Here is an 11,227-nt window from a genome sequence, read left to right on the forward strand (position 1 = left end):
GGTATTTAAGACCGTATTAAAATCTCCCACTATAATAATAGAGTCTAGTGTTGCTTGTAGAGTTGATAAATTCTTATATATATTTTCAAAGAAGCTTGGATCATCATTATTCGGACCGTATAGGTTAACAAGCCATATTTGTTTATTGTCCAATAACATATTTAAAATAATCCATCTACCTTGAGGATCTGTTTGGACAATTTGCACATTTGGATCAAAATTATTGTTAATTAAAACCATCACCCCTTTTGAATTTCTTTGCCCATGGGAGAAATATATTTTGCCCCCCCAGTTCTTTTTCCACAAAACTTCATCTAAAACTGTTGAATGGGTTTCCTGTAAACAATAGATATTATAATCCTTCTCTTTTAGCCAGGTAAATACTGATCGTCTTTTCTTATTATCTGCTAAGCCATTACAATTGTAACTGGCTATACTTATTTCACCACTTACCATAATGAGACACACCTTTCATTCTTTTAATCAGAATATATTTTTGTAAACGTACTATTAAAAAGTAACATAATGATTGAGTGTCTATATAGTTGTACCATGATATTTGCATTTCTACTAAGTAAACCTCCAATTGGTCCCTACTATTCCACCCGCTAAAAGGCCTCATCTCGAGATGGCTTGTCATCCCAATGCCCGGTAGACCACCCTCGACCCCCTGTATCCCATAGCCCTGAACCGACTGGGATCCATTCTTTGAAAAGAGCATACAGTGCCATTTACCGAATTGAAGAAGATCAATTACCATATGCATTTCCATTGCCCTCACCTCGATTTGTATTATATATATCTGTGGATCATCCTCTATTGTCCCTAACATCTTTTACTTCTTCCTTCGCAACAGTTGTGGGATACACACATACACCCACACACACTCAGCCCTTACCCCCACACAACCATAAGCTCACTTTCTCAACAATTGCACCATCCCAGAGCCCAACTCAAGATGGGTCATGATTTACAAATGCACGTGCAGTTGCAGCTGCATGAGAAGGCCTCCAAGACCGCACAAAAAATTAGCAAAAATTGAGAGATTTATTTACCATTGTCATATCCTAGATAATGGAGGTCAAATGTACACCTTATTCCTGAAACACCCACAATACGGCCACCCGTCATGACCATGTCCCCACGCATCTCCATGCAGTCCGACTTTGATTTTGTGCCGCCAGGGCCACAATAATATACCCCCTCTCTGAATGTCCGAGTGTGACCCCCTCCCCATGGGTTACTGCAGCTAGTGTTGCCAGCACTGCCACTGCCTGGGTGGGGGCACCCCACCGGAATCCCCACCGGCTAGGTACAAGGTCGTCATGGTTCTCATTAGCAGCTTTGAGAATTTCCTTGTATATTATGCTCTCCCTTTATGGGGCTTTGGCTTTGCAGGACCAACCCTGCCAAGCAGGCTCAGAATCTTGAGGGGGCAGTGCTGCTCTTGGTCTCTGACCTCATTTTAGCTGCATACAGACCGCTTACAGCGGGCACATATAACAGTTAGGGACTTCTCCTTAGTATCTGGGTCATTCAGGTGGGTGTCTAGGGTATAGTGCCATGGACCGTACCATTAAAATAGGATAATAAATAATTAGATATAATTTATTAAAAAAAAAAAAAAAAAATGTAGTTCTCCATGATAGGACAATAAATAAATAAGACGTATAATTCATTATAAAAGTATATCCATCATCTTAACAACATTGAAAGCCCTCTCATACCCGGCTCACAGCAATACATTGGCTCTGGGATATGCAACCATTTCATTACTCACTCACTCAACTTTCCAAACATAACAAATAAAATAAAAAATAAACACAAACCATACCATCCACACATACTGTGCCTTCTGTTTACTTAGTTTTTATCTTCACTATGTTGAATTAGTGCTTGTGTGTTCAATTAGTTATATGTGAAGATTTATAGAAAAGCTATATTTTTTATTGTATTGTTACAATCAGTAACCGGGCTTGAATTGTGTTTATTTCCCTCGTCTATGAGAACTTTGTAATTTTTAAAATAACCATGGAGTAGTCTTTGTGTCTCTGAACAACTGGTTATCAATATATAGTTTATCAACGACGAGAGCTACTCGTTTCGCTTTTAATCTATTTTCTTTGAAAATTGGATACAGAACTTTGCGCCGTTCTGCAATTTCCTTCGGAAACTGATCATTCATGCCAATTTTGGTCCCAGCAAGTCTTTTACCCAGGCTTTTAACCATTATTTTATCTTTAAATGAAGCAAATTTGGCAACGATTGGGCGTTCGTACCTCTGCCCTCTCTGTCCGAAGCGGTGAACGCGTTCAAGTTGGATTTTGTCGATAACTTCGCGTGGAATCTGAAGCGCTGTAAGGAGGAACTCTCTGACTATAGATTCAGGAACTTCTCCTTCTTTTTCTTGGATACCTGTAAGTACCAAATTCTCTCTCATGGATCTAGTTTGTATGTCCAGTAAGGTTTCTTTCAGAACGGTGTTCTCCTTTTTAATTCCATTCATTTCGGTTTCAATCTTATTGACTGTCCCTTTTAGCGCGTGTGTTTGCTTCTCCAATGTCGCAGCTTTTTCATCACTCATCTCTAGGCTTGCCTTCAACTCTTTTATATCCTTACTAACTAATTCAAGTATACCCAGTTTGTCATTTATTGATTTTAACAGATCGGTTTCGACCTTTACCATTCCCGGTGGTGAGAATATTAAATCATCAGTGTCTGTAGAAGAGTCACGTTTTCGTTTTGTAATCGGTTCCCCTGTCTTACTCTCCGTCATGTTTGGTTGTTGCCTGTTTTCGTAATATTTGTCGATAAATGTCTCTAGTTTTAGGATTTGTTTTGTGTTATTGTCCAGATTGAAGGTTATCACTCACCAGATTAAGTAGTGCTAATATTTTAGTCTAATTTAGCAGATATTTCGAATATTATGTTTTATCTTGAGGTGCTCTACATAAATCCCTTCAGTCCGCCATTACCTTTACGTTACCTTTCAAACCCCAATGTAATTTACTTTAAGCCACAATGGGCTGGATTTCCCCCATTTCGACATGTGTACCTGTTTTCACACTTGTTTGATATTCCAAAACAATTTATAGTCCATATCTCACGTATTTAGATACTTTATAGGCATATTGTGTTATGCTGTTTGCCCATAGGATGCCATTCAATCCATAAATATACCTAAAATACCTTTCAACCACAAATATCCACATCCTAATAAACCAATATTACCTGTAATTACCTTGGATAAAAAAAAAAAAAATATTAAGTCACTTTATTAAGGTTTAAATCCACTTTTGGATGCAATAACTTTACTTATACTGAAATAACGAGTATTTTTGTAAATTGCATTAAGATCGGTGATTTTAAACTGAACCAAAATTTACAGTTCAAATAAGGAAATCAGTCAATTGAAATATAGTCATTAGGCCCTAATCTATGGATTTCACATGAATGGGAATACAGACACGCATCTGTTGGTCAAAGACACCAATACAAAAAAAGTAGGGTCGTGGATCAGAAAACCACTCAGTATCTGGTGTGACCATCATTTGCCCCATGCAGGGCGACACCTCTCCTTCACATAGTGTTGATTAGGCGGTTGATTGTGGCCTGTGAAATGTTGTCCCACTCCTCTTCAATGGCTGTGCGAAGTTGCTGGATAAAACATGCTCAATGTCTGGTTACATGTCTGGTGAGTATGCAGGCCATGGAAGAACTGGGACATTTTCAGCTTCCAGGAATTGTGTACAGATTCTTCCGACATGGGGCTGTGCATTATCATGCTGAAACATGAGGTGATGGCGGCAGATGAATGGCACGACAACAGGCCTCAGGATCTCGTCACCGTATCTCTGTGCGTTCAAATTGCCATTGATAAAATGCAATTGTGTTCGTTGTCAATAGCTTACACCTGTCCATACCATAACCCCACTACCACGGGGCACTCTGTTCACAATGTTGACATCAGCAAACCGCTCACCCACACGACACCATACATACTGTCTGCCATCTGCCTGGTACAGTTGAAACCGGGATTCATCCATGAAGAGCACACTTCTCCAGCATGCCAGTGGCCATCAAAGGTAAGCATTTGCCCACTGAAGTCGGTTACGACGCCAAACTGCAGTCAGGTCAAGACCCTGGTGAGGATGACGAGCACGCAGATGAGCTTCCCGGAGACGGTTTCTGACAGTTTGTGCAGAAATTCCTTGGTTGTGCAAACACAGTTTTATCAGTTGGCCCGGGTGGCTGGTCTCAGACGATCCCACAGGTGAAGAAGTCGGATGTGGAGGTCCTGGGCTGGCGTGGTTACGCGTGGTCTGCGGTTGTGAGGCCGGTTGGATGTAATACCAAATTCTATAAAACGACGGAGGCGGCTTATGGTAGAGAAATTAACATTCAATTCTCTGGCAACAGATCTGATGGACATCCCTGCAGTCAGCATGCCAATTGCATGCGCCCTCATAACTTGACACATCTGTGGCATTGTGTTGTGTCACAGAACTGCACATTTTAGGAGTTGCCTTTTATTGTTCCCAGCACAATGTGCACCTGTGTAATGATCATGCTATTTAATCAGATTCTTGATATGTCACACCTGTCAAGTGGATAGATTACATTGGCAAAGGAGAAGTGCTCACTAACAGGGATGTAAAGAAATGTGTGCACAAAATTTGAGAGAAATAAGCTTTTTGTGCATATTAAACATTTCTGGGATCTTTTATTTCAGCTCATGAAACCAACACTTTACATGAAACATGGGACCAACACTTTATATTTTTGTTCAGTGTATTTCACCTCCAAGTCATCTAATTTGCTAGGTCATTAAAAGCTCAAATTTGTCAGTCTCTGTGGTCATATAGCTATCAGAGATGGTCCCTAATTTAGAAAATCTCCGATGCTATAAATGCTTTTGGTTTTACTACAGGCTATGGCACTGTTTTTTGTACTTGCAGTCCACCCATCTGAAAAGTGCACATTCACTTCCATAACATTTGTTCTAGGCTACCAGCATGTAAGATAAACATTCACAATAACACAGGATACCCTTACAAAACTGCAGTACAATGAAATAATGGCTGTTTAGTTAATGATATCTGGATTTCTTGCTGTGTGTGTTGGCTTCTAATAGTAATATTTTGTCTTGTGTTAGCTAACTGCACTGTTTATTGTGCTGCACATGTTATTCTGTTCCACTAAATGCTGTTTTGATGCTCTATTATGACTAACTCAATTTGTTTTCAGAATCGTCCTCCCTCATCTTTAATGGCACCGACCGCCACTGGTGTGCGTGTGTCCTCTACGTGTGTGTGTGTGTGTGTGTGTGTGTGTGTGTGTGTGTGTGTGTGTGTGTGTGTGTGTGTGTGTGTGTGTGAGAGAGAAAGAGCGAGAGAGAGAGAAAGAGAGTACATGAATACACAGAACATTGATTGTTTGTTTTGCGTAAGAACGTAAACTAGTATAATTCTTGAAACTTCTACCCCCAATATGGATGTGAAGATTTTCTTGATTCATTAGAGATCCTTGTATTTTTGGATATTTTATATTTGAGAATAACATACATTTTGCCAATACCTGCTCCCCATCAACACGCATTCTAATGTTACACCGATCAACTGCCTTTGTCAATTCTTTATTGTCTGTTTTTGCAGGAATCTTTTAGCTTGGATGGAAGGATGGAGGAGGGAATAAAGGGAATGAGTACAGAAGTTATCCAGCCTGCTGACTAAGAAACATAAATAGCCTATGCTTGGCTGTCTATGGCTCTTCGTCTGTCTGCCTGACTGCCAGATTGCCGAAGAACCGTTTTGGAACCCTTTTTTCTAAGAGTGTAGTGTAAGTAGATCCAATTGAAATAGCACCGCTTCTAATAATATAACATTGTAAAGCAAATCAAATCCAATTTTAACTCGCCTTTTTTTCCCCCCAGGTGCAAAACCTTTGTGTCCTGATTTAACAGACACCTCCCTTGGTGAGCAATGTTTTCTCTAAACTGTTGCCCAGAGACTGTCGGGAGCGCAGAAGAAATATCAGCCAACAGAGAGAAGCACGAGATTGAACTTCACTCAAATTCCTAGAGTTTTTCCTGTTAATTAACACTATCAACGTTTTCCGTTACTGTGGCAATTGTGATCGAATCAAAGCAATATTAGCAACTTTCAATGCAACATGCTAAAACAAAACAAACTATTTAAGAGATGTTGTTGTAGGCAGATTGCATCGGAGCAGGATTCTATTGGGCATGACTCAGCCTGTACTATACACAGACCAGTGATGCATTACCAATCAGAGCTGCAGTAGACCTATATGCAAATAGACCATATGGATCTGTGGTGTTTACTTTTGTCTGAACTGTGTTGACAGCTGTGGTCTGAGTAGATTATCTTGTTTCGAGATCAAAGCATGAGCTGCATGTAGCCATGTGTCCACATTTTGTTCATAATTTGTAGTCAGCAATGGGGGAGTGATTGCTTCCTACAAGATCTCAAAACGTGTGCATTTCTAGACATCTTTGAAAGACAGGTCAGGTAAAGAGCTTTTTTTGTCTTAAAGGGGCAGTGTTGTATTTTGAGACAGGCTTGAATAAGCTAAGTAGCCAATAGGCAGAGGGTATCATAATTTGTCTGATTCTTTGTAATAATGGTATGGGAATAATAATGCATTTTATTTTGTAAATTGTTTTCTTGCATCAAACAACAACATTTTCAGTTACCTCCTTGTCTGAAGGACAAGTGGATAAGCAGGTTAATGTCAAGCCCTGCATGTTTTTTTCAAAAGTCTCATAATTTAGAACACCACACATTGGCTGCTACTGTAGGCTGAATGATAGAACATCTATTTCCATGTTAAAATGTTATGGGATGCATTTTCTTTATTGTTTTTGATGATAGACCACTCTGTTAGGCCTACATTATGATCAAATAGCCACTGTAACCTATCTGGCCATTGTTAAAACTGTAACTTAAAATGGGTACAGCCTCAATGTTCACAGCAAAAGCACGCTGGAAGTTCATTCAAGTTTGCACTCAGTAGACCTGAAATTTGCTCAGTGCCGTAATTTTTTTTAGGTAACATTGTTGGTGAGTCATGTAGTTTCTCCAATTTCTCTCTGTTGCTCACTCAAACACGTGTGCAGTTGCTGAGAAGAGGACGAGATTTGCCAATTACACCCATTTCTAACACTATTTGTTGCATTAATGATATGACAGACATCACTTTTGAACAATATAATATTTTATTGTCTTTACACATACTTACATTTAACTTTCTTTTTTTAAGACTGCCAAGCTATCCTCAATTGGGGAACCTCTGTCCGGGACAATGTCCTCAGGATTAGGCAGCGGTGTGTTTATAAAAAGCGTTTAGAATATTACATGTATTAAGATAAAGCAAAACTTTACCATTTAGAGAGGAGTTAAACATTTTCATTATCCAACTACTGTCTAATTTTTATATCCTCTTTCTTCAAAATGTTTCAGATTCATGAACAATGAATTTATGTCCGACTTCAATATGTAGGGACCGAGGAGCAAACATGCATTTGCTACCACTTTTAGTAGGACACGACATGACAGTAACGCACAGTAAAATATATTTTAACAGTCAGATATATTTTACTGTGCGTTACTGTCATGTCGTGTCCTGCTTGCCCACACTGTTGTTTTTTTTAATGCTCACAGTAAGTGTCATGAAAAGCCAGAAAACTCAGGAGATTGATGTGTTGCGGGCCCTCTGGAAAGTCCCGAAATATGCCCCTGAGCCGTGTTGGTGAAGGAAGCAAAGTATAAGCAAGTTGCACTTTTTTAAAGACATCTCGAAGCTATATCTGCCACAAAATACTTCAACTAGTACCATGCAAATACTTTTAGCCAGCTGAGTCTACAAAGTTTCTTCAAGAATGTCCTTTCCTAGTTTGCTTATAAAATCTCAAATTGATAAAGTTGTAATGCGCTGATTCTCGTCACTGCAGATCTGAGCCATCACATGACTCTTCAAGAAGGCCACTATGCTCCAGATCACCATCTGTGCTCAGAGGTCCTTGATGAGGATCTACCCCATCACACCACTCGTATTAATCATTAATCAAATAAAACAATGGGCCTTTATATACTCACAGTATTTATATGCATGTCATTTCTGTTGATGAATTATGAAACAATTACTGTACACAGATGTGTGAAAAATTGTGATGTAGATTTGTTTTTGCCATTGCTTGATACATTTTAAATGTAAAAATATGTTGCAGATTTACTTCAAATCGGTGACTATGGAAACGTTTAATATCCAACTTTGTCCTCTGCAATACTTTTTACGGTACACTCTTAGGAAAAAAAGGTGCTATCTAGAACCTAAAAGGGTTATTCGGCTTTCCCCATAGGAGAACCCTTTGAGGAATCCTGTTTGGTTCCTGGTAGAACCCTTTTGGTTTCAGGTACTGTAGAACCCTTTTGGGTTCTATGTAGGACCCTTTCCACAGAGGGTTCTACATGGAAACCAAAAGGGTTCTATGTGGAACCAAAAAGGCTTCTCCCTAGAACTAAAAAGGGTTATTCTATGGAGACAGCTGAAGAACCATTTTGGAAACCCTTTTATCTAAGAGTGTAGTAATAAGCTGTAGTCAGGTGGTCATTACCAGGTTATGATGAGGTCTTAACTATGACCAGTAGGCTACATAATATAGCACATAAAATAGTGGTAAGAATTATGACCAGCTGGTCAGATAGAGATCACAAATATATCCAACTGGTGGTATGGCAGTCTGAAAAATGTTAAAAAAACGTCCTTTTTCCACCAGTTTGCGACCAGAATAAGACGTCATACTGACGTCTTTCAACCAGGGTTTGCCCACTGGGTAGGTTCCTTAAGAGCACGTCTTGGGCTAGCTCATGACATGCAAAGTGTGTATTCCCGTTATACGGATTTCCTCTGCATAATATTGATGTGTAGCCTATCTGCATTTCTCACTGGATCACCCAGCTACGTTTGCAGGTTGCGTCCTCAGATCCTGGGTGAAAATGTTGAGGGTTAATTGGATTTGTTTCAGCCCACATTCATGCGAAAGCTTCCGATTGCAGTGTAAAAATCTAACTCACATTCACAGCTACTGTTCACTGCACAACCGTAGCGTTCAAACCACTGACACTATAGGTTCAGCCCCAAAAGGAACATCATTAGAAATTACAATGAAAGAGACGCAACTGTGCTGTCATTGCAAACGCGCACCCGAAACCAACTGCGTGTTTCATCACTCCAAAACAGGGGTCAATGCGAGCTACCAGGCTAAATATAGCAACGTAGTTATAACACATTATGCACATCCACAATACTAATGAAAATGGTAAACATACGAAAACCAGGAGCATATTTAAACATCAAAAACCTATGCGGCGATCTACTGCACACTCCCCGGTATTTCTAGCCTAGATTACGAATGTGGGTCACCAGGCCTTTTGAAACAAGCTTGCATAGCTAAGAAAAAAATGCCTCGGTTTACTCCTCTTCAATATAACTGTGTCTACACATAAACCTATGACAGGCGCGTTTCCAAATTAAGTGGATTTTGTCGGTTAAAAGGTCATTCTTACCTTGTCTGTTCACCGTTCATCTGGATTTCCCTGCTTCTTGTTTTTGCTTTAGCTGGCCGCGTTGAGTTGAACTCATAAAGAATGATAGAGGCCTCTAGTGGCCAAAAGGCGGTATTAGCATGGGCAGAGCCATTGAGGACTTCCACCATTTTAATGTAGTCAACTGGGTGGCTGATCCCTCCTGGTGGGTTTCGACTTTTTACCACAGCCACAAAGTCAAAATGGCTATGTGGTAAAAATTCATAAAACAAACATTTGCTTTTTGGTCTTCATTTAGGGTTAGGATTGGGCATAAGGATAGCAGTGTGGTTAAGGTTAGGTTTAACATCTTATTATAAGAAGAAACATTTTAGAAATAGGCAGGGTTTATGACTTTGTGACTGTGGTAACTAGTGACGACCCTCCTGGGGACCCTATTGAAGTCATGTCCAACTGGGTCATCAGGAGGGATCAGTCAATCGTAAATAAGAAAATGTACTACTTCAAAATGGAGATTGCCTCAATGGCGCCTCCCATTCTGTCACAGACGCTATAATAACACACGTACAACAATACGTCCTCTATACTTCTCTATGGTTGAACTGGATTTGAAAAAAACAGCAGGGTCTACCTCGATCTCCTTGACGCGCATGCGCAGGTTTTACTGAGCAATACATTTGACACGAACAAACTCGTATATAACCACGTGCCCATTCACAGTTTTCCTGCGAGTAAAGTCATAGGCTACTGCATACATATATATGTTTTTAAATCACGACAGCTGTGATGGAAACGGGAAGTTTCGGTACAATTTTATAAATGCCGACAGATAGGCCTACTTTCTTCGTTCAATATTGTGCGATATTTTTGTATCTGTAAAATTAATGACGATTGAAATGGCGGTGGAAACGCCTTTATGCGCAGGTATTGATATAATAACCATCATATCGAAGTAAACTTGGAATCACGAAATGATAGTGGTCCTCCCACTATGACTCACTGGAATCACGATATTATATGTGGTCCTCCCACTACGATTGACTGGCGAGAATATGCGTATATTTTCGTTAACCGGATTTGAGAATATTAGCATGAAAATCAGTCGCCAATTGGATGGCAACCGAGCTACTATCTCTAAAATATTGTAAGACGTTTGAAGTATGTTGCGATAAACATTCAAATTAATTGTATTCCACTTTGATAATAACACAATGCCTACAGCTCAACAACCATACATATATTTGTTAAAACATTTTTTGGGGGGGTAGCCTACCCTACATTTTGGAAAAGAGTGTTCTGTATATAGGCCCATCTACATAATTATGAATTTATGAAAGTAAATATGGTTAAATTGCATTTTTTTTTTATATTCAAATATTTGTAATGTTTCATAGTTTATATTAGTGGTTCATTATCTGACTGAACTAAAAGGGTGACACCTCTATATAATTTATTGCTACTGAGACCTGTTTTTCACAATAGCCTACAAACATTTGCGCCTTCAGTTATGTGAAAATGAGCAAACACAATCCTTTCGCTTTTGCTATTAGAGGCAGTGAAGTGAACTTTATTTAATGTATTGCATTCCAATAAACATGAAAGGTACTATTTTTGTTTCATAAGGATATTTTTTTCTGTATTAGAATGGTCAGGTTTTTGGC

At 39.3% G+C, this 11,227-nt stretch overlaps 1 protein-coding gene across 1 annotated transcript in view; it reads right to left on the bottom strand.

Moving 5' to 3' along the window:
- The window catches only part of LOC120051867 (circadian locomoter output cycles protein kaput-like), a 64,269-nt gene extending 54,629 nt beyond the window's left edge, over positions 1–9,640 (bottom strand). The window contains exon 1 of the mRNA XM_038998752.1: positions 9,588–9,640. The gene's annotated coding sequence lies outside the window, so the exon portion shown is untranslated. The remainder of the gene's footprint in view (positions 1–9,587) is intronic.
- Positions 9,641–11,227: the final 1,587 nt, after the last annotated feature.

The sequence above is a fragment of the Salvelinus namaycush genome, chromosome 8, assembly GCF_016432855.1.
Source record: "Salvelinus namaycush isolate Seneca chromosome 8, SaNama_1.0, whole genome shotgun sequence".
NCBI lineage: Eukaryota > Metazoa > Chordata > Actinopteri > Salmoniformes > Salmonidae > Salvelinus > Salvelinus namaycush.